This window comes from Melozone crissalis, unplaced genomic scaffold (genome assembly GCF_028551555.1).
Source record: "Melozone crissalis strain CALT ecotype California unplaced genomic scaffold, PUWL_Pcris_2 ptg000052l_1, whole genome shotgun sequence".
NCBI lineage: Eukaryota > Metazoa > Chordata > Aves > Passeriformes > Passerellidae > Melozone > Melozone crissalis.
The window spans coordinates 1,102,454-1,128,247 of NW_026535830.1; the positions used below are offsets into that span (position 1 = coordinate 1,102,454).

At 57.7% G+C, this 25,794-nt stretch overlaps 1 pseudogene; it reads left to right on the forward strand.

The window, feature by feature from the left end:
• Positions 1 to 25,794, forward strand: part of LOC128943635 (zinc finger protein 271-like) — a 684,983-nt pseudogene that overhangs the window by 325,361 nt on the left and 333,828 nt on the right.

The window sequence follows — 25,794 nt, forward strand, 5'->3', positions numbered from 1 at the left end:
GTTTCACTGTTCTGCTGTTTCGGAACCCGCCCAGGGCAGAGCGTGGCTGCTTTTGGGTGTCAGCATTGCCCGGGCCGGGCTAGGAGTGAAAGAAAAGCGGAGGAAGACGAGGAACAGACGAGGAGTAAGAGGAGGAGCGGAAGGAAGAGGAGCGGCAGAACCACGTTGGTTTCCCCGCCGCCTTCCCCCGCTGCTCAGGCCGAAGCTCCCCCGGTTCCTGCTGCATCGCCCCCTCCAAGAGCCGCAGGGGAGCGGGATGGGGGAGCTCGCACCAGATCCATCGTGGGGGGGTCTCCGGGGGGGGGGGGTGGTTCGTGGGGCAGGGGATGTTTGACTCTTGCAGGACCTCAAACCCGAACTGTGAATTTCCCGTGGAGGGAACAGCCTCACGTTCGCCTGGTACCGGTGGGCACAGGGGCGATCTCGGACTGGGAGATGCCCGGGAGAGCCGGGGGGAGCTCGGGAGCCCCGGAGAGGGGAGAGCGCAGAGGGGCGATCCCGGAGCCGGGGGACAAACCGGCTGCCTGGAGGGGTGCGGGAGGCTGGGGATGAGCGGACTCCGGGCCCCCCAAGGCTGAAAGGGGCGCTGACTTCTCCAGCTGCTCTTGGGCAGCGGGAACATCAAATCCAATGCGTTCAGCCCTTGTTTTCCCCCAAACCAGGATTCCCCATTCCCAAACCTTGGCCTGATGCAGGAGGAGGAGGAGGCTGTGAGGAAGATGGCCCGGGAGCCCCAGGCAGGTGAGGAGGAAGTCAGTGCCCCTTTCCCCCTCTCTCCTGCTCCATCTCCCAGCCCAGCACGGCCCCTGGCTGCAGGACAACCCTGCTGCCAAAGCTGTCCTGCTGGGGACACACTGGGAGGATCTCCTTGTCCTTCCCTGTGGCACGGAGGCAAATCCCATCCTCTCCTTGTCCTTCCTTCCCCAGACAAGGAGCTGAGGCCAGAGACCAGGGAGGTCAAATCCCCACAGCAGAACCTTGTGGAAGTTGTTTTGTGCAGCTCCACAGCACATGCATCAAAAGGGAAAGAAAAGCCCCATAGATCTCTCACGAGGAGAGTCTGCAAACGCAGATCACAGGGATCTGAGGAGGAAAGACCCACCCTGGGCCAGGGAGGGAGCTGGAGCTCTGAGCTGGGGGTCCATGAGCAGCTCCAGGTTGGGGAGAAGTCTCACAAGTGCTCAGAATGTGGGAAAAGCTTCTCCCTGAGATCCTCCCTGATCCGCCACATGAGAATCCACACAGAGTCCCTACAAGTGTGATAAATGCAGGAAGAGGTTTCAGATGAGTTCCTGTCTCGTCAGGCATCGGCGGAGTCACAAAGGTGAGAGACCCTTCTGCTGCCCCCATTGTGCAAAGGGCTTCAGGAACAACTCCGGCCTCATCACTGCCTGCGCATCCACAGCGGGGAGAGGCCCTACGAGTGTCCTGAGTGTGGAAAGAGCTTCACCCAGAACTCCACCCTGACTGCCCACCTGAGGACCCACACGGGGGAACGGTCCTACGAGTGTGCAGAGTGTGGGAAGAGCTTCAGGACGAGCTCTGAACTGACCATCCACCAGAGAAACCACACTGGGGAACGGCCTTTTGAGTGTGGGGAATGTGGGAACAGCTACCAGAGGAGGTGCCACCGGGCCCGCCACATGGAAGTCCACACAGGGCTGGAACAGCCCTACAAATGTGGGCGGTGTGGGAAGAGCTTCATGTCAAAGTCCCACCTGATTGACCACCAGAGGAGCCACACTGGGGAGAGGCCCTATGAGTGTGATAAATGCATGAAGAGGTTTCAGACCAGCTCCTTTCTCCTCCTGCACCAGCAGCTTCACACAGATGAGAGGCCCTTCCGCTGCCCTGACTGCAGGAAGGGCTTCAAGCAGAACGCTGCTCTCATCAGCAACTGGTGCATCCACACCGGGGAGAGGCCCTACGAGTGTTCTGAGTGTGGGAAGAGCTTGTGTCAGAGCTCTGTCTTGAGCAGGCACCAACAGAGCCTGCACTAAGGGCAGCCCTGCGAGTACCCCAAGTGCAGGAAGAGCTTTGTTCCTGTGACACCCTTTGTCCTCTGATTTTGGGTCCTTTCTCCCCACTTTGGACGTTTCCCCCTGTTTTGGATCCTTTCCCCGTCTTTTGCGTCTTTTCTCTCTATTTTGTGTCTTTTCCTCCCTATTTTGGATCCTTTCTGTGTCATTTGGGTCCTCCCCCCATTTTGGGTCACTCTTCCCCTATTTGGGGTCCTTTTCCCCCTTTTTGGCTCCTTTCCCTCATTTCCATCCTTCCCCCCCCCAGTTTTGAACCTCCTCCCTTTTGACTTGGTGAAGTTTTGGGTGCATCCCACCCTCCAACCCTCTCCATACCCCTAAACCCCCTTCACCCCCACCCCCGTCCACCCAGGCATGTCCCCAGCTGTGTTCCTAACTGTCCCCCCATGCCACATGGACTCAGTGCTCGCTATCCTGGATGCCCTTGAGTCCCCAGCCCAGGACTGTGGATCTCCTTTTCCAGGAGTTCCAGAGCTGGCCTGGCTTCCAGGGCATACCAGTGGCACTGGGGCTCGGAGTGGGTGGCCTGGTGGGGTTGCTGGGACGGGGTTTGGGGTCATCTTGGCACTGACCGAGGGTCGTGTGCACTCTGCAGTGAGGAGTGGCCCTGGCCGGAGAGCATGGGATGGATGGGGGCAGGAGAGGTTGGACCCTGGTCCAGATGGACACGAGAGCATGGATCCCACTCTGGATGGACCCTGGTGCAGATGGACACCAGAGCCATGGATCCCACTCTGGATGGACCCTGGTGCAAATGGACACCAGAGCCATGGATCCCAGCTGGATTCTGATCTGGACAGCCCCGACCCTGCAGCCCCCCAGCCTGGCCTGCCCCCAGGCCAGATGACCACCAGCCTGGCCATAGCCTGGCCCATCCCACTGTCCCACCAGCCCATCCCAGTAGTCCCCAACCCAAAATCCCCCAAAATAAACCCAATGCTATAACATCAGCTCCACATAGTCCCTGCAGAGCGAGAGGGAAACTGAGGCAAGGGCTGGGGAGGTGACTTTGTGGTGATGAGAGGGGACTTTGGAACCCACCCTGGAGACCCCAAAAAGAGCACCCACCCCCCAAATTGTCACCACAGCATTGGTGTCACCCAGCTGTCACTGCAGGAGCCATCAGCTGTCCCTCCAGGACCCACTGTGACCCTGCGGTCCCTTTGAGGGATGACCCAAGGTGTCCCCTTGGTGTCACTGGCACGTCCCCAGTGGGAGCAGCGGCATCACCTCCTGGGGCACAGGTGAAGGAGGAGGAGGAGGTGTGGGGGGGCGGTGCAGAGTCGCACAGCATCCTCGGGGGGATGGAAGTGGTAAGGGAGACACCAAAAATGTTGTTGTCTCTTCTCCCCCACCGTAGGATGTGGGCCACCCCCTGTTTTGGGGCACTGGTGACAAATTGGCAGGTGGCGGTGACAAAAAGCACAGGTGCCACCTCAGGGATGGCACAGAGAGGGGTCCTGCGGTGCCACCAAGCCCCACCCCAGGCTGAGGGAGTGACAAAGGGGGGGTTGGCAGGGGGGAGGGGAAGCGTGGCAGGGGTGCCACGGAAATGCCCCCGGTTTGCCTGTGCCCAGGATGGGGGGGTGGCAGAGCTCCGGTCACCCTGTCTCCCTTGCAGCCTGTCACCGTGACCGTGTTCACAGGGGTCTTAGGATGAGGGAAGAGATGAGGATCTGACTCCATGTTTCAGAAGGCTTGATTTATTATTTAATTATATATATTATATTAAAACTATACTAAAAGAATAAAAGAAAGGATTTCATCAGAAGGCTAGCTAAGAATAGAATAGCAAAGAATGATAACCAAGGTTTGTGGCTCAAACTCTCTGTCTGAGCCAGCTCACTGTGATTGGCCATTAATTAGAAACAACCAACATGGGCCAATCAAAGATCCACCTGTTGCATTCCACAGCAGCAGATAACCATTGTTTACATTTTGTTCCTGAGGCCTCTGGCTTCTCTGGAGGAAAAATCCTAAGGAAAGGATTTTTCATAAAAAATGTCTGTGACATATCACCCTTTTAATTTTAGTTAAATTAAAAAGAAAAGTATTTGTAATTTTGTCTGCCATACCCATGCAGAGGAAAGAACAAAGACTTGACGGGTTATCTGTTGCCAATGAAAAACCTCAATCAAGTGCTGATGTGGAATGATCAGGGAAATTCTTCACTTGTAGAACATAAAATTCTACCATATCAATAAAACAATCTTAGAATATAAGAAAATGCAAAAACAATGCAAAGAAATTCATTGCTTCAACTCCAAACAGCTGAGTTTCAGGAGAAACTCCACGGACTGAAGATGTTCCTCTCTGACATTTCTGAAAGTCCCTTTTGGTCCTGAAACAGGCTTGCAGAATCCTGAAACAAGAAATTGCTAAAGAATAATCATCAATAATTATCAAAAATCCATTGACAGTTATCAAACAATTTTGAGAAAATTTCTTTAATGTCTTGGCCACACTCCTTTATTGAACCACTTGTAATTTTTGGCTCTTCAATGCTTTTGAGCTGCTACTACCTCTTTTAACTATTTTTTTGTTTTCTGGAAAGAGCAGCAGCAGCAGAGAGGAGCCTGAGAGGCCTTGAGGAGGCCCTGGCCCACGTGGAAGGATCAGGAACCCCAGACCTGCCCCACAGAACAGTGGTCCAGGTCCTGATAGGGGAAGCAAAGCCCCCACACCCAAGAGCCAGCCGGGCAGTGGCCCTGGGCCGGGGAACCGAGCCAAACAGCCAGGCCTGGCCCGCAAGGTGGGCTCTGTGTTGTCACAGCCTGGCACCACACTGCCAGTGCAATGGCAGAACAAGTGACCAAATGCTTCCTTCCCCCAAAATCACCGATGCCTGCCGGCAGTGGGGGGACAGAAGCTGTCCCGAGAATCTCTCCATCTCGGGTCTGGGAATGTTTGTTCCCCACAGCAAACGAGATGATGGCTTTTCGCCATTCCCTTGCCTCTGCAATGCAAATGCAAAAGGTGTTCCCCCCATCTGCCTCCCAGTACCACCCCCACCCCATCTGGGCTGGGGACCAAAGGCAGAACTTTCAGGACTCACCTTCCCCTTGCTGCTGGGGCACGCGGGACAGCAGGGAGATTCACACCCCCCAAGGGGAAACAACCGACCAAACACCCCCAACCCACCAAGAACGCTGAGCTTGAAAGAAGGCAGCGGGGCTGCACCTGCACTCAGCTGTTGAGCCATGCCTCTCCACGGAAGAAGAGGCCGGCCGCTGAATCTGCTGTCACAAGGGCAAACGGCCCGGGACGGTCTGAGCTTGGATATGCTGCCAGTTCCAGGGCAGCCTCTGACGCAGACCCGGAGGACAGAGTGCCAGAAGGCGGCAGAACTCCCAGGGTGGCCGGTGGGGGCGGCGAGGCCAGAGAGAATGCAGTCGCAGCCGTGGCGCCGGGTCGCTGGTCTCAACTGCAACCTCCAGCATCGGCGCTGCGGGCGAAGGCAGGGCCGCCACGAGCGGGGCTGTGGGGACCAGCACAGGGTCGGTCTTGGCACATCTGCAAGAGACGCAGCCTCGGACACACGCTGGCAGCGACCACCATTTTCACTGAGTGCGTCGCCTAGCAACACCGGCGCAGCCGCGGGAAGCAGTGGGAAGCAGTGTGTCTGAGCTCGCAGGCGCAGGCGGAGCTGCCGCGACCACAGGCTCTGCTGGAGGGACGGCCATGGGAGGTGACGTGTGGGGAAGTGCCCGCATCCGCGGGGAGGGTTCGGGAAGCCCCGCAAACTGGAGAGGCGGGACCTCGGGCACCGATGCCGCCCCCAGGTCTGAGCGATGCGGGGTCCGAGAGGCCGGCCGGGGCGATGCCTGCAGAGCTTCCAGGGCCGGCTCAGCCCACTCAAACCCCTCTGAGAGCAACGCAGGGGGAAAAAGCGGCTCCATCTGAGCATGCTCCGAAAACACAGGGAAAAAACTTCTTCGTCTGCGGGGAAGACTTCACCCCCCCGCTGCAAGCCAGGGGGGCTGGAAAGCAGCAGATCGTCTCCCCCAAAAGGAACTTCTCCCGTGGGAATTTGGGGGAATAGGGCTTGCCTCCCGCAGTCAGCAATCCAGGGAAAGGCAGCCGCTCTCCGTTTCAAAACCGAGAAGAGTGCCCTGAACACTGGATAAATGCAGGGGGACCCGAATCCAAGGTTTAAAATGGCTTGGAAAATGGATTCCATGCATTCCCATACGAACATATCAAGGGCATAGAGCCATTCTTTAAAAACCCAAAGAAATTTGCCCATCAAAAAACTCATAGAAATGTCTCCAAGAGGAGAATTCTTCACCCCGTTTTTTTCACAGGGCAATAAGTTTCTCCTCTGAGGGGGAGAAATGAACATCTGTCTCTGTGGGAGAGGTCCCCCACATGTGCAGCCACAATCTGCGAATGGCAACATCTTCAGGAAGGGAAAAGCTAATAGTACCTTGTGACAGTGTCCAGCACGCTCTGGCCAGCTGCTTGGTGCTTCTGGGCTTTCCAAACATCTTCCCGGAGGCTTTTCAAAAGGTTCTCTCTGTGATCAGCCTTGCTGTGAACTCTGTCCAAATCAGGATCTTCAGTTCTTCACCTCCTGGCTAGAATCCACTTCTGTGGTCACTTGTGAAGTGACCATCAATGCCACATACCCGGGGTTTACCCAAATGTAGCAATGCCCCTCTGGTGGTCTCACCAAGTGATGAATTTCTTCCTCTTCCACTCGACGGTCACCATCTGTGACCATGGTCACAGAGGTTTTCAGGTGAAGGGAGACACGACAATGTTGACTACATGTTCAGAAGGCTTGATTTATAATTTTATTATATATATATATTACATTATAATTATACTAAAAAGAAATAGAAGGAAAGGTTTCCTCAGAAGCTAGCTAAGCTAACAATACAAAAGAATGAATAACAAAGGCAGCTGGCTCGGAGAGAGAGGGAGAGACATCTCGGCCATGACTGGTCAATCAATCTAAACATCTACAGGAGACCAATCATGGATCCACCTGATGCATTCCAGAGTAGCAGATAACCATTGTTTACATTCTATTTCTGAGGCCTCAGATCCTCAAAAGGGAAAAAATTCTAAAGAAAAAAATTTCACAAAAATATGTCTGTGAAACCTGGGAAAATCCTAGCTGGTCCATCCACCCATAGATGAGGTCTCCAAATTTGCCCCAAAAGTGGGTCCAGCTTTTATAGGCCAAAAAGAGCAAGTCCAAGTGACTGGATGATATTTTTAGCCCAGATAGCCCTTCAGCTGATGGCACACTTCACAATCAGCAGGGGACACAGCTAGGCCAAAGCCCAGACCTCTGCTGGGAGGCTTTCTCTTCAAAGACCCTTCAAACAAGCCTCCATGCAAGTCAGTTGGGAAAGTTTCTTCAAATGATCCATTTCTGGCACCTAACTACACAGGGTGTTGTGAAAGATTCTAAAGCAGCCGCTCTGGAGTCAAAGAGGCAGCCCTAAGAGTCCTTGTCATCTGTTTGTAGCTAAATCCCACTTTGGGGGAGTTGAAGGAGTTTGGAACGAGATAGAGAGCGGACCTCTGAGTTTTTTAGATGATGCCATTGCTTTTTCTTCTCTTCTGCATAGGCAGGAAGGGTGAGTTGGGCTCACATCTCCGCCGCAGGGCTCACAGGGCCGCAAGACTTGTAGTTACAAGAGCTTTGAAGGATTTCATAGCCAAGAAGACATGGCCAACAAGGATTTTTATGTTTTGGGCCCAATCTTCAAGATTTCATCTTATGGACTCATGCTCTCGGGGTCTCTAGCTGGTCAGAGTGACCCTGAGATAAGTTTGAAAATCTCTTTTCTCAGCCCGGTGGTTGAAGAAGGAGTCAGAGCTCTTCATTTCTCAGTCTCAAGGTTGTTTATTGTATCTTATCTATAAAATTCTTTCTCCTGTCCCGCCGAGGTCCGCTCAGCAAGACAGTCTAAGGCACTCTGCCTCCCCTGGGGTGGTGTTATCTTTTTATACTAACAACTACCTGTACAATATTTACAATTACTTTCCAATCCCTATCATCTATGTTAGACAGTGAGCTTCTACTCTAGACCAATCTCAAAGTGCCAAGATCACAGCAGAAGAGGGAGGCCAAGAAGAAGAAGGAGAAAGGCTGCACATGCCCAGATTCCTCCATCTTGCCCCCTGAAGCCCCATTCTAAAAACCCTCAACATCTATTTTTCCACTCTGGGATAAATTCACTATCATTCTACTTCAACTTTTGTGGCTGGTCATTCTTCATACAAGGTTGGTCGTTGTTTTTTCCAAGGGCTAAATCAAAGGCACGGGGGTCTTGGGCTCTGTGCCAAGGTCTCTGAGCCCTCTGACAGGGTCTGGAGTCCTGCAGGGCAGTCAGAGGCCTTTCCTGGCTTCCCACATCATGCTACAGTGTAAGCTTCCTTAGCCAATCACGCTATGACACACAAACCTACAGCCCTGCATCCTAAACTTCTTGTTTACCATTGTAACTACTTTGATTTCTTCCTAGATCTTGAACTGGAAAACTCTAAACTTTCCTCCACTTCAACTTTCCTCCCCGTGTCGCTGCTATAAACTAGAAATCCGCATTCTTGCTTCTAGCACCTAAGTTTGGGAGCCCTTTCCAAGGTCTCAGATCAAATCCTGTGTTTAATTCTAAGCTTTGCTGACAAGACCAAAGGTCTGAGATTTCTCTGCATTTGGGTTTCCAACAACACTGATGCTGTTAGTTGCAGAGTGCCCAGGATGCGTCTTGCAAGTCAACTCTGGCAGGAACAAGGCGGCTGCCAGAGGGCTGCTTGTGGCCTCTGAGAGCCCATTGCCCAGGGCTTGCCAGCGCCCCAGCCCCTCAGGGGCTGCCCCAGCCCGGCCAAGCTGCCCGGCAGCAGCGCCGCAGCCCCACAGCAGCTCCAGAGCAGCCCCATGCAGAGGCACCTGGGAGCCCTCAGCAAGGCAGCCAGCAGCACACGAGCAGGAGGACATGGCTGGCGCTTCCTGCCTGGCACAGGGCTTGTGGCCATCTCCAGGCACTGCTCTGGCAGGGATCCCCGCAGCTCCAGCCCCTGCCCAGCCCCTCTGTGGGCAGCACAAAGGCTTCAGCAGAACCACCAAAGGCCAAGGGGCTTCTGGCCATTTCCCCTGGCCCACTGCACACCTGGGCAGCTGGCTGAGCGCGGGCATCCTTTTCCCCCTCCTCCCCTATGCCCTACGGACCCTGGGCAGCAAAAGAAAGATCCTGGGAGTCTGTGGATGTTAACATAGTCTATATTTACATGGTCAAAGAAAAAAAAATGAAAAGAAAATTCTTGAAGAAAAACCAAATAAAACCTGACTCAGGTGGCCCCAGCAAAAAGAGCTTCTGGGATCAATTCTCCACAGAGCTCTGGCAGGGCAGGCAGCCGAGCCGTGCCAGACGAGGCCATGTCTTCCACGCCCTGCGCAGGTGATTTTGGAGCCACTGGAACCTGGAGATGGGAGCCCGCTGTCCTGACCTGAGGATGCACAGCGTTTGAATTGCTAGGCTTCCGACGGCGAGGCTGGTGTCTTGTGCTTTGTCTTCAAGGGCTGCGAGAGAGAGGAACAGAGGCACGGTCAGAAGCTGGAGCCACAGGGAGCCGAGGAGGAGCCCCCTGCAAGGGCCATCCCGGCCGGCTCTTGCCATGGCCAGGAGGGAGAAGGGAGCAAGGGGATCAGCCCGAAGCTGCTGGCCACGAATGGCCCGCGTGGCCCTGAAATCTCTGTGTGCTTTGCCCACGGGAGCAGAGCCCTCTGCAGCCGGGGCAGGGCTTGCAGCTCCCCCCGGCAGCCCCCGCTGTCAGCCTGCTGCCCTCACTCACCAGTGCAGATCAGCTGCAGCTCTTGCTGCTGCCCCCTCAGGTGCCGCCCGGCCATGCCTGTGAACACAGAGCCTGTCACGGCCCCAGCAGCACAGCTCCCTGCCAGCGGCGCTGCCGGCGCTGTGGCCACACGGGCTGCTGGCCCGGCAGCGCTCAGCTCAGCCCATGCAGCACGCTGTCGCCCCAGGGCACGGCTGTCAGAGGGCGGCAGCAGCAATGCCCAGGCCAGGCGGGGCTGCACGGCGCCGGGCCCGGCTGCCGCTGCCGGGGCAACAGGCGGGGCTGGGGCCGAGCTGCGGCGGGCCGGGGAGGGAGCCCGGGCTCGTAACTCACCCATGAACCTGATGGCCGCCTCTCGCAGGGGCTCTTGTGGGCTCTCCAGGTAGCGCAGGGCCCGGCGCAGGTGCTCGGCCGCTCTGCTCCTGTCCTCTGCCAGCTGCAGAGAGCGGCAGGAGGGAAGGGTTGGTGCGGGCTCAGCCCCTGGGCCGGGCGCTGCCTGCGCCCAGCCCCGGCCTCCCCTGGCCGCACAGCCCTGAGGCGCGGCCAGCAGCCGCTGGTTGCGGGCTCCCGAGGGGAGGGGGAGAGGGCCGGCTGCTGCCCGGGAAGCCGCGGTGCCACCCCTGCCCCGCAGCCCCGCCGGGCCGGGGCTCCATGGGCACCCGGCTCGGGCCCACGGGAGCCTGGAGAAGAGCCCGCGCGGCCTCTGGCTGCAGCAGCGCGCAGGGGCACAGCTGCCCGGCCCGCACACTGAGCACCGCCCTCAGGGGCCTTCTCCTGGCTGAGTTGGGGATTCCAGGCCGTCCTTACCAGGTACTTGCTGAACTTCCACAGTTTCTGCTCCTTCAGTAGCTTTTTGAGATCCCTCCTCTTCATGAACTTGACCGCATAAAGCAGTGTTTCCCGAGAAGCCTGGAGAGCAGCAGAGACGTGGAGATGGCCCCACAGCCCAGGGCACGGGACCCGCCTCCCCCTGCCATGGCCTGGAGGAGGCTGCGGTCCAGCAGGCGCAGGGCAGGAGGCAGCCGAGCCCCCTGCCAGGCGGACAGCAGCCCACAGCTGCAGCCCAGGAGTCCTCACCTCTGCCACATGCTGATTCTCATCATTGCAGTGGAAGAAGAGTGGAAGCAGGCTCTGTTGCACAGGGCTTTCCAAAGGTTTTTCTCTCTCTTCCAAATACTCCATCATGTCTCGGAAGAGTTTTATGGAGAGCAGCTGTACCTGGCTATTATCCTAGATGAAAAAAAAAACGAAAAAACACCTCAGCATGGGCTCCTCCAGGGCGCCCTGGGCACGGGGCTGGAAATGCACAGGGCGCACAGTTTCCAGGCAGCAGCCAGTGGCTGTAGCTGGGGGCACGGAGCCTTACGTGGTCAAAGAGCGGCAGGAGTGCCTCAGCCAGCTGCACGGCAATGGGGGTTGACATCAGAAGGTGTTTGTGCAGGAGTATAAAGCTGAGTGTGATGAGTGTCATGCCAGCTATCTCTGCTTCATTGTCCCCCAGTAGGTGCATGAGGCTTTTGGTCAAGCTCCACATTCTTTCGGCCTGTGCGGAACACAAGGCTGTGAAGTCCCACCCTACTGCCACAGGGCCCAGAGGCCAAAGGACTGTCCTGAAGCACTGGGGCAGCTGAAGCAGGAGGCAGGAGAGCTGGGAGCAGCTGCCCCAGTGCCCAAAGCCCAGGCCAGGCCAAGTGACTGCGTTCCCAGCGCAGCTTCAGCCACCGCCCCCTTCTCACCATTGAGGGATCATCAATGAGCTCGAGAAGGGCCCTGAGCGCCAGGCGACGCCTCTCCCTGCACTCGCTCTGCAGGTACCTTGAAGAGACCTTCACAACACTGTCGCCACATTCACTAGAATCCAGGCACACGAGGACCTGAAAGGCACAGGCCAGTGATGGGGGAGCCGGCCGGCAGGAGCCCGCAGCCACACAGGGCTGGGCCCAGGACGCAGCAGCAGCAGCACAGGGTGCGGGCACCGTGCCAGGCGGCTGCGGCCACGAGAGGGCAGAGAGCTGGGAGGCAGCACAGCCAGGCAGCGCTGGACACCCGGCTCACCTCCACAAGGAATGCCAGGGCGGGCAGATCCCAGTGTGGCTCCTGTGTGCTGAGCAGCCAGAGGAGGTGGAGTGCAATACTGGAACACAAGCGATGACAAGCATGGCACATCTCCCTAGGAGGGCAAAAAAGGGAGCAGGAAGCTGAGCAAATCTCTCCAAGGACAGGCTTACAGAGCCTGGTGGTCTTTTACCACCACCCTGCAAGGGGACCTGGGCCCTTTAGGAGGTGTCTCCTCCTGTGCTCTCTCCCCTGCCAGCCTTTTCCAGTCTGCTTGGCCGTCCCTCAGTGTGTCGTTAGCCGTCCCTCATTGTGTCCCAGGGCCTCGGGGAATGTGTGGGACAGCTCGGGCACAGAGCACAAATGGCAGGATCAATGGGGAGAAAGAGAGTCTCACCTGGCCAGCAGACCCACAGCATAGTGGCGGGTGTCAGCACAGAGTAGCGTGTCCCAGCCACGCTTGCGTTCCACTGACACCACCACATCCTTGTACTGCTTTTGGCAGAGCAGGGACTTCAGGCTCTGCACTGCAAACCTGTGTGCACAGCAAAGCCCGGGTCACACTGGCAGCACTGGCTCCTTTGCAGGCCACGTGCCAAGGACAGGAGGAGTGGGATGGAGCAGCTGTTGGGGCTGGTGGCAAGACCGTGCTCTTCCAGGCAATCCTTCCAGAAGGTTTGCACCTCCTCTGGCATCTCTTCTGTGCTGGAGAACACTTGAAAGAGCAGATGAACAAAAAGGCGGGGGAAATATGGCCTCACTACACGTGGGACAGGGGACTCCTGGAGGACCTTCCACATCACCACGGTTGCCTGCAAAGGACAAAGCCCCCCGAGACAGCGCTCAGTGCCCAGGTGTCCGTGTGGCAGGGCCCGAGCGTGGCAGGGAGAGGCCCGGAGAGACCTTGGCAGGGGGAGCACGGGGCCTGGTGGGCCTGAAGCTGCCCCTGGGCCAGGTTTCCGGGCAGCGCCTGAGGCAGGCAGATGCAGTGGGGGAAGGAGGATGGAGAGCTGCTGGAAAGGCGGCCTTGGGGCCAGCAAAGGCCAGTTGCGGAAACTCACAGCCAGGGCAAAGACAGCCGTTTTGTCCCCATCCGAGGTGCACGTGCTGTACTCTGGCCAGCTCCCCAGCACATCCAGGAGGATCAGCTGCACTGGCTCGGCAGTCCTGGACGAGCACATGATGGTCTTCCACATGGAGATGGCAGCTCTGCGGGGTTAGAGCTCTGTCTCATGGGGGGTCTCAGACACAGCATGGTGGCCTGGGCATCCCTAGGGGCCCGGGCTGACCGCCGGCACTGCCTCTGTCCACTGGCCCTTGCCAGCAGCAGCCAGGCAGCCCAGCCCTGTGAGGACAGGCCCTGAGGGGCAGCAAGGCAGCATGGCAGCAGGCTCAGGGGCTGACGTGCCAGGGCTGGGAACGGCAGCAGCCAGAGGGTTCTGGAACTGTCTTTTGCTCCGACACCTGGGCCAGGCGGTACAGGGTGATGGGCTGGGGAGGCCTGAGCCCTCTGGACAGGTGGGCCCCATACCTGTCACAGGACGGGGCCACACGCAGGAGCGTCACGACTGCGTCAGGCGGGTGTGCTTTGGTGAGTTTCAGCAGGGCCTTGTCCAGCCTGTGCTCGGCAGAATCGTTGGCCAGGAGCCATCGGTGAATGTACCTGACCATGGCAGGCACCTGGAGGAGGCACGGGGAGACTTGGAAAGCTGCCAGAGAGAGCAATGTCCCCAGGCTCCCCAGAGAAGCGCTTCCCTTGCCAGTGCACTGCCATGGCCTCAAAGGCTCTGAGGGACCAGCAGGCGTGGCTGGGGAAGCCACATGACTCATGGGGGAATGTGAGCCTGGCCCCAGGCTGCTTACTTGTTCTGGCCGGGCAACACCCTTCTCCAGGAGCAAATCCAGCAGGGCGGCACTGGTCTCATGCTTGAGGAGCTCGGAGTGAGCTCTGAGCCCAGTGCCCATGGTGTGGGTCTCTTCCTGCCGAATGCTCCGGATGAAGTCGCAAATGAGCTGTAGGAGAAGGGCAAGAAGCCGGGGATGTTGCATGGAGTGCTGCACACACGGTGCTGGGCTGAGCAGAGACAGCAGGCCCAGCCCAGGTGGAGGTGGCTGCAGGTACCTGCGCTGTTCTGTGGAAGCGGCCACGGCTGGATTCCTGCTCTTGTGTGCGCTCAACAGCTTCATCTGGCAAAGAGGGAGCGCAGCCAGAGCTGAGGGGCTGCGGGAGAGGCCGGAGAACACAGCCCAGCCCTGCGCTCCCCAGGCAGGGAGAGCCCCGGGATGCCCCAGGGGGATGGAGCGAGGCCGCTGTGGGGTGTCTGCCCGGCCCCTCTTCCCGCCTCTCCTTGGGCATTTCCCCAGGGGATTGCATGGCATGGCATGGCATGGCATGGCATGGGGCCAGGTTGGCTGCAGGCTCCAGCCCTGCAGCCCAGCTCTGCCACTCACCCTCCTGCGGTGGATGGAAGGGCACCACCCTTTCAGTCTCCTGTGCTGGGGCTGCTCCAGGTCCTTCTTCCTCCTCCTCCTCCTCCTCCTCCACCCAGGCCATCTTGGGCATTCTCGGGGGTCTCTGCTCCATGTCTGTGACTGGAGCTACTTGCAGGAGAGACGCCTTGGGAAAGCTCTGGGGCACCAAGTCCCACACTCTGCCCTGGAGGGCAGCTGCAGAATAGAAGCCTCGGAAGGCCACGGGTCACCGAGTGCTGTGCTGTGGCCTGGAGCTCAGCTGCAGGAACAATGCTGCAGAAAAGCTCCTGGTCAGACGGGAACGAGTGCACTGTGTGGGGGCTCCTCACAGCACTACTCTGTCCCGTTGTGCCCCGTTGCTTGTTCCCAGCACCCAGGCAAGCTTCTATTTCCCACGTGTCACAAAGGGGCCTTGGAGACCGGGTTCCGTTCCATGGCACGGTGACCGTGCTGCAGTGTGCCAGCCAGGGGCCTTGCACACACTGCCTCCTGCCCTGGGGCTGGCCCCAGCTCAGCCAAAGTGGCCCAGCTTGGAAGGAATCCCTGGCCCCAGCCTGACAGGATCTTTAGGAAGGCCTCAGACCATAAGCCAGCGCCGCCTGGCTCTGCGGGCTCACTCCTATCCCCATATCTTTCCCTGAGAGCATTTGAATTTCTAAATGAGAATCATTTGAAGAGAGGGGATTTACATTTTCCATTTCAGAGAAGACTTCTGCCTTGCTTAGCAGACACCTCTCTCTTCAAACCAAGACAATTGTTTGTCATCTTGCAGATGCGCAGTTGCTGGGCAGCCCCGTTTTCCACCAGGGACCTGGGGAACCATTTCAGCAACTGGGAAAATCCTAGCTGGTCCATCCACCCATAGATGAGGTCTCCAAATTTGCCCCAAAAGTGGGTCCAGCTTTTATAGGCCAAAAAGAGCAAGTCCAAGTGACTGGATGATATTTTTAGCCCAGATAGCCCTTCAGCTGATGGCACACTTCACAATCAGCAGGGGACACAGCTAGGCCAAAGCCCAGACCTCTGCTGGGAGGCTTTCTCTTCAAAGACCCTTCAAACAAGCCTCCATGCAAGTCAGTTGGGAAAGTTTCTTCAAATGATCCATTTCTGGCACCTAACTACACAGGGTGTTGTGAAAGATTCTAAAGCAGCCGCTCTGGAGTCAAAGAGGCAGCCCTAAGAGTCCTTGTCATCTGTTTGTAGCTAAATCCCACTTTGGGGGAGTTGAAGGAGTTTGGAACGAGCTAGAGAGCGGACCTCTGAGTTTTTTAGATGATGCCATTGCTTTTTCTTCTCTTCTACATAGGCAGGAAGGGTGAGTTGGGCTCACATCTCCGCCGCAGGGCTCACAGGGCCGCAAGACTTGTAGTTACAAGAGCTTTGAAGGATTTCTTGGCCAAGAAGACATGGCCAACAAGGATTTTTATGTTTTGGGCCCAATCTTCAAGATTTCATCTTATGGACTCATGCTCTCGGGGTCTCTAGCTGGTCAGAGTGACCCTGAGATAAGTTTGAAAATCTCTTTTCTCAGCCCGGTGGTCGAAGAAGGAGTCAGAGCTCTTCATTTCTCAGTCTCAAGGTTGTTTATTGTATCTTATCTATAAAATTCTTTCTCCTGTCCCGCCGAGGTCCGCTCAGCAAGACAGTCTAAGGCACTCTGCCTCCCCTGGGGTGGTGTTATCTTTTTATACTAACAACTACCTGTACAATATTTACAATTACTTTCCAATCCCTATCATCTATGTTAGACAGTGAGCTTCTACTCTAGACCAATCTCAAAGTGCCAAGATCACAGCAGAAGAGGGAGGCCAAGAAGAAGAAGGAGAAAGGCTGCACATGCCCAGATTCCTCCATCTTGCCCCCTGAAGCCCCATTCTAAAAACCCTCAACATCTATTTTTCCACTCTGGGATAAATTCACTATCATTCTACTTCAACTTTTGTGGCTGGTCATTCTTCATACAAGGTTGGTCGTTGTTTTTTCCAAGGGCTAAATCAAAGGCACGGGGGTCTTGGGCTCTGTGCCAAGGTCTCTGAGCCCTCTGACAGGGTCTGGAGTCCTGCAGGGCAGTCAGAGGCCTTTCCTGGCTTCCCACATCATGCTACAGTGTAAGCTTCCTTAGCCAATCACGCTATGACACACAAACCTACAGCCCTGCATCCTAAACTTCTTGTTTACCATTGTAACTACTTTGATTTCTTCCTAGATCTTGAACTGGAAAACTCTAAACTTTCCTCCACTTCAACTTTCCTCCCCGTGTCGCTGCTATAAACTAGAAATCCGCATTCTTGCTTCTAGCACCTAAGTTTGGGAGCCCTTTCCAAGGTCTCAGATCAAATCCTGTGTTTAATTCTAAGCTTTGCTGACAAGACCAAAGGTCTGAGATTTCTCTGCATTTGGGTTTCCAACAACACTGATGCTGTTAGTTGCAGAGTGCCCAGGATGCGTCTTGCAAGTCAACTCTGGCAGGAACAAGGCGGCTGCCAGAGGGCTGCTTGTGGCCTCTGAGAGCCCATTGCCCAGGGCTTGCCAGCGCCCCAGCCCCTCAGGGGCTGCCCCAGCCCGGCCAAGCTGCCCGGCAGCAGCGCCGCAGCCCCACAGCAGCTCCAGAGCAGCCCCATGCAGAGGCACCTGGGAGCCCTCAGCAAGGCAGCCAGCAGCACACGAGCAGGAGGACATGGCTGGCGCTTCCTGCCTGGCACAGGGCTTGTGGCCATCTCCAGGCACTGCTCTGGCAGGGATCCCCGCAGCTCCAGCCCCTGCCCAGCCCCTCTGTGGGCAGCACAAAGGCTTCAGCAGAACCACCAAAGGCCAAGGGGCTTCTGGCCATTTCCCCTGGCCCACTGCACACCTGGGCAGCTGGCTGAGCGCGGGCATCCTTTTCCCCCTCCTCCCCTATGCCCTACGGACCCTGGGCAGCAAAAGAAAGATCCTGGGAGTCTGTGGATGTTAACATAGTCTATATTTACATGGTCAAAGAAAAAAAAATGAAAAGAAAATTCTTGAAGAAAAACCAAATAAAACCTGACTCAGGTGGCCCCAGCAAAAAGAGCTTCTGGGATCAATTCTCCACAGAGCTCTGGCAGGGCAGGCAGCCGAGCCGTGCCAGACGAGGCCATGTCTTCCACGCCCTGCGCAGGTGATTTTGGAGCCACTGGAACCTGGAGATGGGAGCCCGCTGTCCTGACCTGAGGATGCACAGCGTTTGAATTGCTAGGCTTCCGACGGCGAGGCTGGTGTCTTGTGCTTTGTCTTCAAGGGCTGCGAGAGAGAGGAACAGAGGCACGGTCAGAAGCTGGAGCCACAGGGAGCCGAGGAGGAGCCCCCTGCAAGGGCCATCCCGGCCGGCTCTTGCCATGGCCAGGAGGGAGAAGGGAGCAAGGGGATCAGCCCGAAGCTGCTGGCCACGAATGGCCCGCGTGGCCCTGAAATCTCTGTGTGCTTTGCCCACGGGAGCAGAGCCCTCTGCAGCCGGGGCAGGGCTTGCAGCTCCCCCCGGCAGCCCCCGCTGTCAGCCTGCTGCCCTCACTCACCAGTGCAGATCAGCTGCAGCTCTTGCTGCTGCCCCCTCAGGTGCCGCCCGGCCATGCCTGTGAACACAGAGCCTGTCACGGCCCCAGCAGCACAGCTCCCTGCCAGCGGCGCTGCCGGCGCTGTGGCCACACGGGCTGCTGGCCCGGCAGCGCTCAGTTTAGCCCATGCAGCACACTGTCGCCCCAGGGCACGGCTGTCAGAGGGCGGCAGCAGCAATGCCCAGGCCAGGCGGGGCTGCACGGCGCCGGGCCCGGCTGCCGCTGCCGGGGCAACAGGCGGGGCTGGGGCCGAGCTGCGGCGGGCCGGGGAGGGAGCCCGGGCTCGTAACTCACCCATGAACCTGATGGCCGCCTCTCGCAGGGGCTCTTGTGGGCTCTCCAGGTAGCGCAGGGCCCGGCGCAGGTGCTCGGCCGCTCTGCTCCTGTCCTCTGCCAGCTGCAGAGAGCGGCAGGAGGGAAGGGTTGGTGCGGGCTCAGCCCCTGGGCCGGGCGCTGCCTGCGCCCAGCCCCGGCCTCCCCTGGCCGCACAGCCCTGAGGCGCGGCCAGCAGCCGCTGGTTGCGGGCTCCCGAGGGGAGGGGGAGAGGGCCGGCTGCTGCCCGGGAAGCCGCGGTGCCACCCCTGCCCCGCAGCCCCGCCGGGCCGGGGCTCCATGGGCACCCGGCTCGGGCCCACGGGAGCCTGGAGAAGAGCCCGCGCGGCCTCTGGCTGCAGCAGCGCGCAGGGGCACAGCTGCCCGGCCCGCACACTGAGCACCGCCCTCAGGGGCCTTCTCCTGGCTGAGTTGGGGATTCCAGGCCGTCCTTACCAGGTACTTGCTGAACTTCCACAGTTTCTGCTCCTTCAGTAGCTTTTTGAGATCCCTCCTCTTCATGAACTTGACCGCATAAAGCAGTGTTTCCCGAGAAGCCTGGAGAGCAGCAGAGACGTGGAGATGGCCCCACAGCCCAGGGCACGGGACCCGCCTCCCCCTGCCATGGCCTGGAGGAGGCTGCGGTCCAGCAGGCGCAGGGCAGGAGGCAGCCGAGCCCCCTGCCAGGCGGACAGCAGCCCACAGCTGCAGCCCAGGAGTCCTCACCTCTGCCACATGCTGATTCTCATCATTGCAGTGGAAGAAGAGTGGAAGCAGGCTCTGTTGCACAGGGCTTTCCAAAGGTTTTTCTCTCTCTTCCAAATACTCCATCATGTCTCGGAAGAGTTTTATGGAGAGCAGCTGTACCTGGCTATTATCCTAGATGAAAAAAAAAACGAAAAAACACCTCAGCATGGGCTCCTCCAGGGCGCCCTGGGCACGGGGCTGGAAATGCACAGGGCGCACAGTTTCCAGGCAGCAGCCAGTGGCTGTAGCTGGGGGCACGGAGCCTTACGTGGTCAAAGAGCGGCAGGAGTGCCTCAGCCAGCTGCACGGCAATGGGGGTTGACATCAGAAGGTGTTTGTGCAGGAGTATAAAGCTGAGTGTGATGAGTGTCATGCCAGCTATCTCTGCTTCATTGTCCCCCAGTAGGTGCATGAGGCTTTTGGTCAAGCTCCACATTCTTTCGGCCTGTGCGGAACACAAGGCTGTGAAGTCCCACCCTACTGCCACAGGGCCCAGAGGCCAAAGGACTGTCCTGAAGCACTGGGGCAGCTGAAGCAGGAGGCAGGAGAGCTGGGAGCAGCTGCCCCAGTGCCCAAAGCCCAGGCCAGGCCAAGTGACTGCGTTCCCAGCGCAGCTTCAGCCACCGCCCCCTTCTCACCATTGAGGGATCATCAATGAGCTCGAGAAGGGCCCTGAGCGCCAGGCGACGCCTCTCCCTGCACTCGCTCTGCAGGTACCTTGAAGAGACCTTCACAACACTGTCGCCACATTCACTAGAATCCAGGCACACGAGGACCTGAAAGGCACAGGCCAGTGATGGGGGAGCCGGCCGGCAGGAGCCCGCAGCCACACAGGGCTGGGCCCAGGACGCAGCAGCAGCAGCACAGGGTGCGGGCACCGTGCCAGGCGGCTGCGGCCACGAGAGGGCAGAGAGCTGGGAGGCAGCACAGCCAGGCAGCGCTGGACACCCGGCTCACCTCCACAAGGAATGCCAGGGCGGGCAGATCCCAGTGTGGCTCCTGTGTGCTGAGCAGCCAGAGGAGGTGGAGTGCAATACTGGAACACAAGCGATGACAAGCATGGCGCATCTCCCTAGGAGGGCAAAAAAGGGAGCAGGAAGCTGAGCAAATCTCTCCAAGGACAGGCTTACAGAGCCTGGTGGTCTTTTACCACCACCCTGCAAGGGGACCTGGGCCCTTTAGGAGGTGTCTCCTCCTGTGCTCTCTCCCCTGCCAGCCTTTTCCAGTCTGCTTGGCCGTCCCTCAGTGTGTCGTTAGCCGTCCCTCATTGTGTCCCAGGGCCTCGGGGAATGTGTGGGACAGCTCGGGCACAGAGCACAAATGGCAGGATCAATGGGGAGAAAGAGAGTCTCACCTGGCCAGCAGACCCACAGCATAGTGGCGGGTGTCAGCACAGAGCAGCGTGTCCCAGCCACGCTTGCGTTCCACTGACACCACCACATCCTTGTACTGCTTTTGGCAGAGCAGGGACTTCAGGCTCTGCACTGCAAACCTGTGTGCACAGCAAAGCCTGGGTCACACTGGCAGCACTGGCTCCTTTGCAGGCCACGTGCCAAGGACAGGAGGAGTGGGATGGAGCAGCTGTTGGGGCTGGTGGCAAGACCGTGCTCTTCCAGGCAATCCTTCCAGAAGGTTTGCACCTCCTCTGGCATCTCTTCTGTGCTGGAGAACACTTGAAAGAGCAGATGAACAAAAAGGCGGGGGAAATATGGCCTCACTACACGTGGGACAGGGGACTCCTGGAGGACCTTCCACATCACCACGGTTGCCTGCAAAGGACAAAGCCCCCCGAGACAGCGCTCAGTGCCCAGGTGTCCGTGTGGCAGGGCCCGAGCGTGGCAGGGAGAGGCCCGGAGAGACCTTGGCAGGGGGAGCATGGGGCCTGGTGGGCCTGAAGCTGCCCCTGGGCCAGGTTTCCGGGCAGCGCCTGAGGCAGGCAGATGCAGTGGGGGAAGGAGGATGGAGAGCTGCTGGAGAGGCGGCCTTGGGGCCAGCAAAGGCCAGTTGCGGAAACTCACAGCCAGGGCAAAGACAGCCGTTTTGTCCCCATCCGAGGTGCACGTGCTGTACTCTGGCCAGCTCCCCAGCACATCCAGGAGGATCAGCTGCACTGGCTCGGCAGTCCTGGACGAGCACATGATGGTCTTCCACATGGAGATGGCAGCTCTGCGGGGTTAGAGCTCTGTCTCATGGGGGGTCTCAGACACAGCATGGTGGTCTGGGCATCCCTAGGGGCCCGGGCTGACCGCCGGCACTGCCTCTGTCCACTGGCCCTTGCCAGCAGCAGCCAGGCAGCCCAGCCCTGTGAGGACAGGCCCTGAGGGGCAGCAAGGCAGCATGGCAGCAGGCTCAGGGGCTGACGTGCCAGGGCTGGGAACGGCAGCAGCCAGAGGGTTCTGGAACTGTCTTTTGCTCCGACACCTGGGCCAGGCGGTACAGGGTGATGGGCTGGGGAGGCCTGAGCCCTCTGGACAGGTGGGCCCCATACCTGTCACAGGACGGGGCCACACGCAGGAGCGTCACGACTGCATCAGGCGGGTGTGCTTTGGTGAGTTTCAGCAGGGCCTTGTCCAGCCTGTGCTCGGCAGAATCGTTGGCCAGGAGCCATCGGTGAATGTACCTGACCATGGCAGGCACCTGGAGGAGGCACGGGGAGACTTGGAAAGCTGCCAGAGAGAGCAATGTCCCCAGGCTCCCCAGAGAAGCGCTTCCCTTGCCAGTGCACTGCCATGGCCTCAAAGGCTCTGAGGGACCAGCAGGCGTGGCTGGGGAAGCCACATGACTCATGGGGGAATGTGAGCCTGGCCCCAGGCTGCTTACTTGTTCTGGCCGGGCAACACCCTTCTCCAGGAGCAAATCCAGCAGGGCGGCACTGGTCTCATGCTTGAGGAGCTCGGAGTGAGCTCTGAGCCCAGTGCCCATGGTGTGGGTCTCTTCCTGCCGAATGCTCGGGATGAAGTCGCAAATGAGCTGTAGGAGAAGGGCAAGAAGCCGGGGATGTTGCATGGAGTGCTGCACACACGGTGCTGGGCTGAGCAGAGACAGCAGGCCCAGCCCAGGTGGAGGTGGCTGCAGGTACCTGCGCTGTTCTGTGGAAGCGGCCACGGCTGGATTCCTGCTCTTGTGTGTGCTCAACAGCTTCATCTGGCAAAGAGGGAGCACAGCCAGAGCTGAGGGGCTGCGGGAGAGGCCGGAGAACACAGCCCAGCCCTGCGCTCCCCAGGCAGGGAGAGCCCCGGGATGCCCCAGGGGGATGGAGCGAGGCCGCTGTGGGGTGTCTGCCCGGCCCCTCTTCCCGCCTCTCCTTGGGCATTTCCCCAGGGGATTGCATGGCATGGCATGGCATGGCATGGCATGGCATGGGGCCAGGTTGGCTGCAGGCTCCAGCCCTGCAGCCCAGCTCTGCCACTCACCCTCCTGCGGTGGATGGAAGGGCACCACCCTTTCAGTCTCCTGTGCTGGGGCTGCTCCAGGTCCTTCTTCCTCCTCCTCCTCCTCCTCCTCCTCCACCCAGGCCATCTTGGGCATTCTCGGGGGTCTCTGCTCCATGTCTGTGACAGGAGCTACTTGCAGGAGAGACGCCTTGGGAAAGCTCTGGGGCACCAAGTCCCACACTCTGCCCTGGAGGGCAGCTGCAGAATAGAAGCCTCGGAAGGCCACGGGTCACCGAGTGCTGTGCTCTGGCCTGGAGCTCAGCTGCAGGAACAACGCTGCAGAAAAGCTCCTGGTCAGACGGGAACGAGTGCACTGTGTGGGGGCTCCTCACAGCACTGCTCTGTCCCGTTGTGCCCCGCTGCTTGTTCCCAGCACCCGGGCAAGCTTCTATTTCCCACGTGTCACAAAGGGGCCTTGGAGACCGGGTTCCGTTCCATGGCACGGTGACCGTGCTGCAGTGTGCCAGCCAGGGGCCTTGCACACACTGCCTCCTGCCCTGGGGCCGGCCCCAGCTCAGCCAAAGTGGCCCAGCTTGGAAGGAATCCCTGGCCCCAGCCTGACAGGATCTTTAGGAAGGCCTCAGACCATAAGCCAGCGCCGCCTGGCTCTGCGGGCTCATTCCTATCCCCATATCTTTCCCTGAGAGCATTTGAATTTCTAAATGAGAATCATTTGAAGAGAGGGGATTTACATTTTCCATTTCAGAGAAGACTTCTGCCTTGCTTAGCAGACACCTCTCTCTTCAAACCAAGACAATTGTTTGTCATCTTGCAGATGCGCAGTTGCTGGGCAGCCCCGTTTTCCACCAGGGACCTGGGGAACCATTTCAGCAACTGGGAAAATCCTAGCTGGTCCATCCACCCATAGATGAGGTCTCCAAATTTGCCCCAAAAGTGGGTCCAGCTTTTATAGGCCAAAAAGAGCAAGTCCAAGTGACTGGATGATATTTTTAGCCCAGATAGCCCTTCAGCTGATGGCACACTTCACAATCAGCAGGGGACACAGCTAGGCCAAAGCCCAGACCTCTGCTGGGAGGCTTTCTCTTCAAAGACCCTTCAAACAAGCCTCCATGCAAGTCAGTTGGGAAAGTTTCTTCAAATGATCCATTTCTGGCACCTAACTACACAGGGTGTTGTGAAAGATTCTAAAGCAGCCGCTCTGGAGTCAAAGAGGCAGCCCTAAGAGTCCTTGTCATCTGTTTGTAGCTAAATCCCACTTTGGGGGAGTTGAAGGAGTTTGGAACGAGCTAGAGAGCGGACCTCTGAGTTTTTTAGATGATGCCATTGCTTTTTCTTCTCTTCTACATAGGCAGGAAGGGTGAGTTGGGCTCACATCTCCGCCGCAGGGCTCACAGGGCCGCAAGACTTGTAGTTACAAGAGCTTTGAAGGATTTCGTAGCCAAGAAGACATGGCCAACAAGGATTTTTATGTTTTGGGCCCAATCTTCAAGATTTCATCTTATGGACTCATGCTCTCGGGGTCTCTAGCTGGTCAGAGTGACCCTGAGATAAGTTTGAAAATCTCTTTTCTCAGCCCGGTGGTCGAAGAAGGAGTCAGAGCTCTTCATTTCTCAGTCTCAAGGTTGTTTATTGTATCTTATCTATAAAATTCTTTCTCCTGTCCCACCGAGGTCCGCTCAGCAAGACAGTCTAAGGCACTCTGCCTCCCCTGGGGTGGTGTTATCTTTTTATACTAACAACTACCTGTACAATATTTACAATTACTTTCCAATCCCTATCATCTATGTTAGACAGTGAGCTTCTACTCTAGACCAATCTCAAAGTGCCAAGATCACAGCAGAAGAGGGAGGCCAAGAAGAAGAAGGAGAAAGGCTGCACATGCCCAGATTCCTCCATCTTGCCCCCTGAAGCCCCATTCTAAAAACCCTCAACATCTATTTTTCCACTCTGGGATAAATTCACTATCATTCTACTTCAACTTTTGTGGCTGGTCATTCTTCATACAAGGTTGGTCGTTGTTTTTTCCAAGGGCTAAATCAAAGGCACGGGGGTCTTGGGCTCTGTGCCAAGGTCTCTGAGCCCTCTGACAGGGTCTGGAGTCCTGCAGGGCAGTCAGAGGCCTTTCCTGGCTTCCCACATCATGCTACAGTGTAAGCTTCCTTAGCCAATCACGCTATGACACACAAACCTACAGCCCTGCATCCTAAACTTCTTGTTTACCATTGTAACTACTTTGATTTCTTCCTAGATCTTGAACTGGAAAACTCTAAACTTTCCTCCACTTCAACTTTCCTCCCCGTGTCGCTGCTATAAACTAGAAATCCGCATTCTTGCTTCTAGCACCTAAGTTTGGGAGCCCTTTCCAAGGTCTCAGATCAAATCCTGTGTTTAATTCTAAGCTTTGCTGACAAGACCAAAGGTCTGAGATTTCTCTGCATTTGGGTTTCCAACAACACTGATGCTGTTAGTTGCAGAGTGCCCAGGATGCGTCTTGCAAGTCAACTCTGGCAGGAACAAGGCGGCTGCCAGAGGGCTGCTTGTGGCCTCTGAGAGCCCATTGCCCAGGGCTTGCCAGCGCCCCAGCCCCTCAGGGGCTGCCCCAGCCCGGCCAAGCTGCCCGGCAGCAGCGCCGCAGCCCCACAGCAGCTCCAGAGCAGCCCCATGCAGAGGCACCTGGGAGCCCTCAGCAAGGCAGCCAGCAGCACACGAGCAGGAGGACATGGCTGGCGCTTCCTGCCTGGCACAGGGCTTGTGGCCATCTCCAGGCACTGCTCTGGCAGGGATCCCCGCAGCTCCAGCCCCTGCCCAGCCCCTCTGTGGGCAGCACAAAGGCTTCAGCAGAACCACCAAAGGCCAAGGGGCTTCTGGCCATTTCCCCTGGCCCACTGCACACCTGGGCAGCTGGCTGAGCGCGGGCATCCTTTTCCCCCTCCTCCCCTATGCCCTACGGACCCTGGGCAGCAAAAGAAAGATCCTGGGAGTCTGTGGATGTTAACATAGTCTATATTTACATGGTCAAAGAAAAAAAAATGAAAAGAAAATTCTTGAAGAAAAACCAAATAAAACCTGACTCAGGTGGCCCCAGCAAAAAGAGCTTCTGGGATCAATTCTCCACAGAGCTCTGGCAGGGCAGGCAGCCGAGCCGTGCCAGACGAGGCCATGTCTTCCACGCCCTGCGCAGGTGATTTTGGAGCCACTGGAACCTGGAGATGGGAGCCCGCTGTCCTGACCTGAGGATGCACAGCGTTTGAATTGCTAGGCTTCCGACGGCGAGGCTGGTGTCTTGTGCTTTGTCTTCAAGGGCTGCGAGAGAGAGGAACAGAGGCACGGTCAGAAGCTGGAGCCACAGGGAGCCGAGGAGGAGCCCCCTGCAAGGGCCATCCCGGCCGGCTC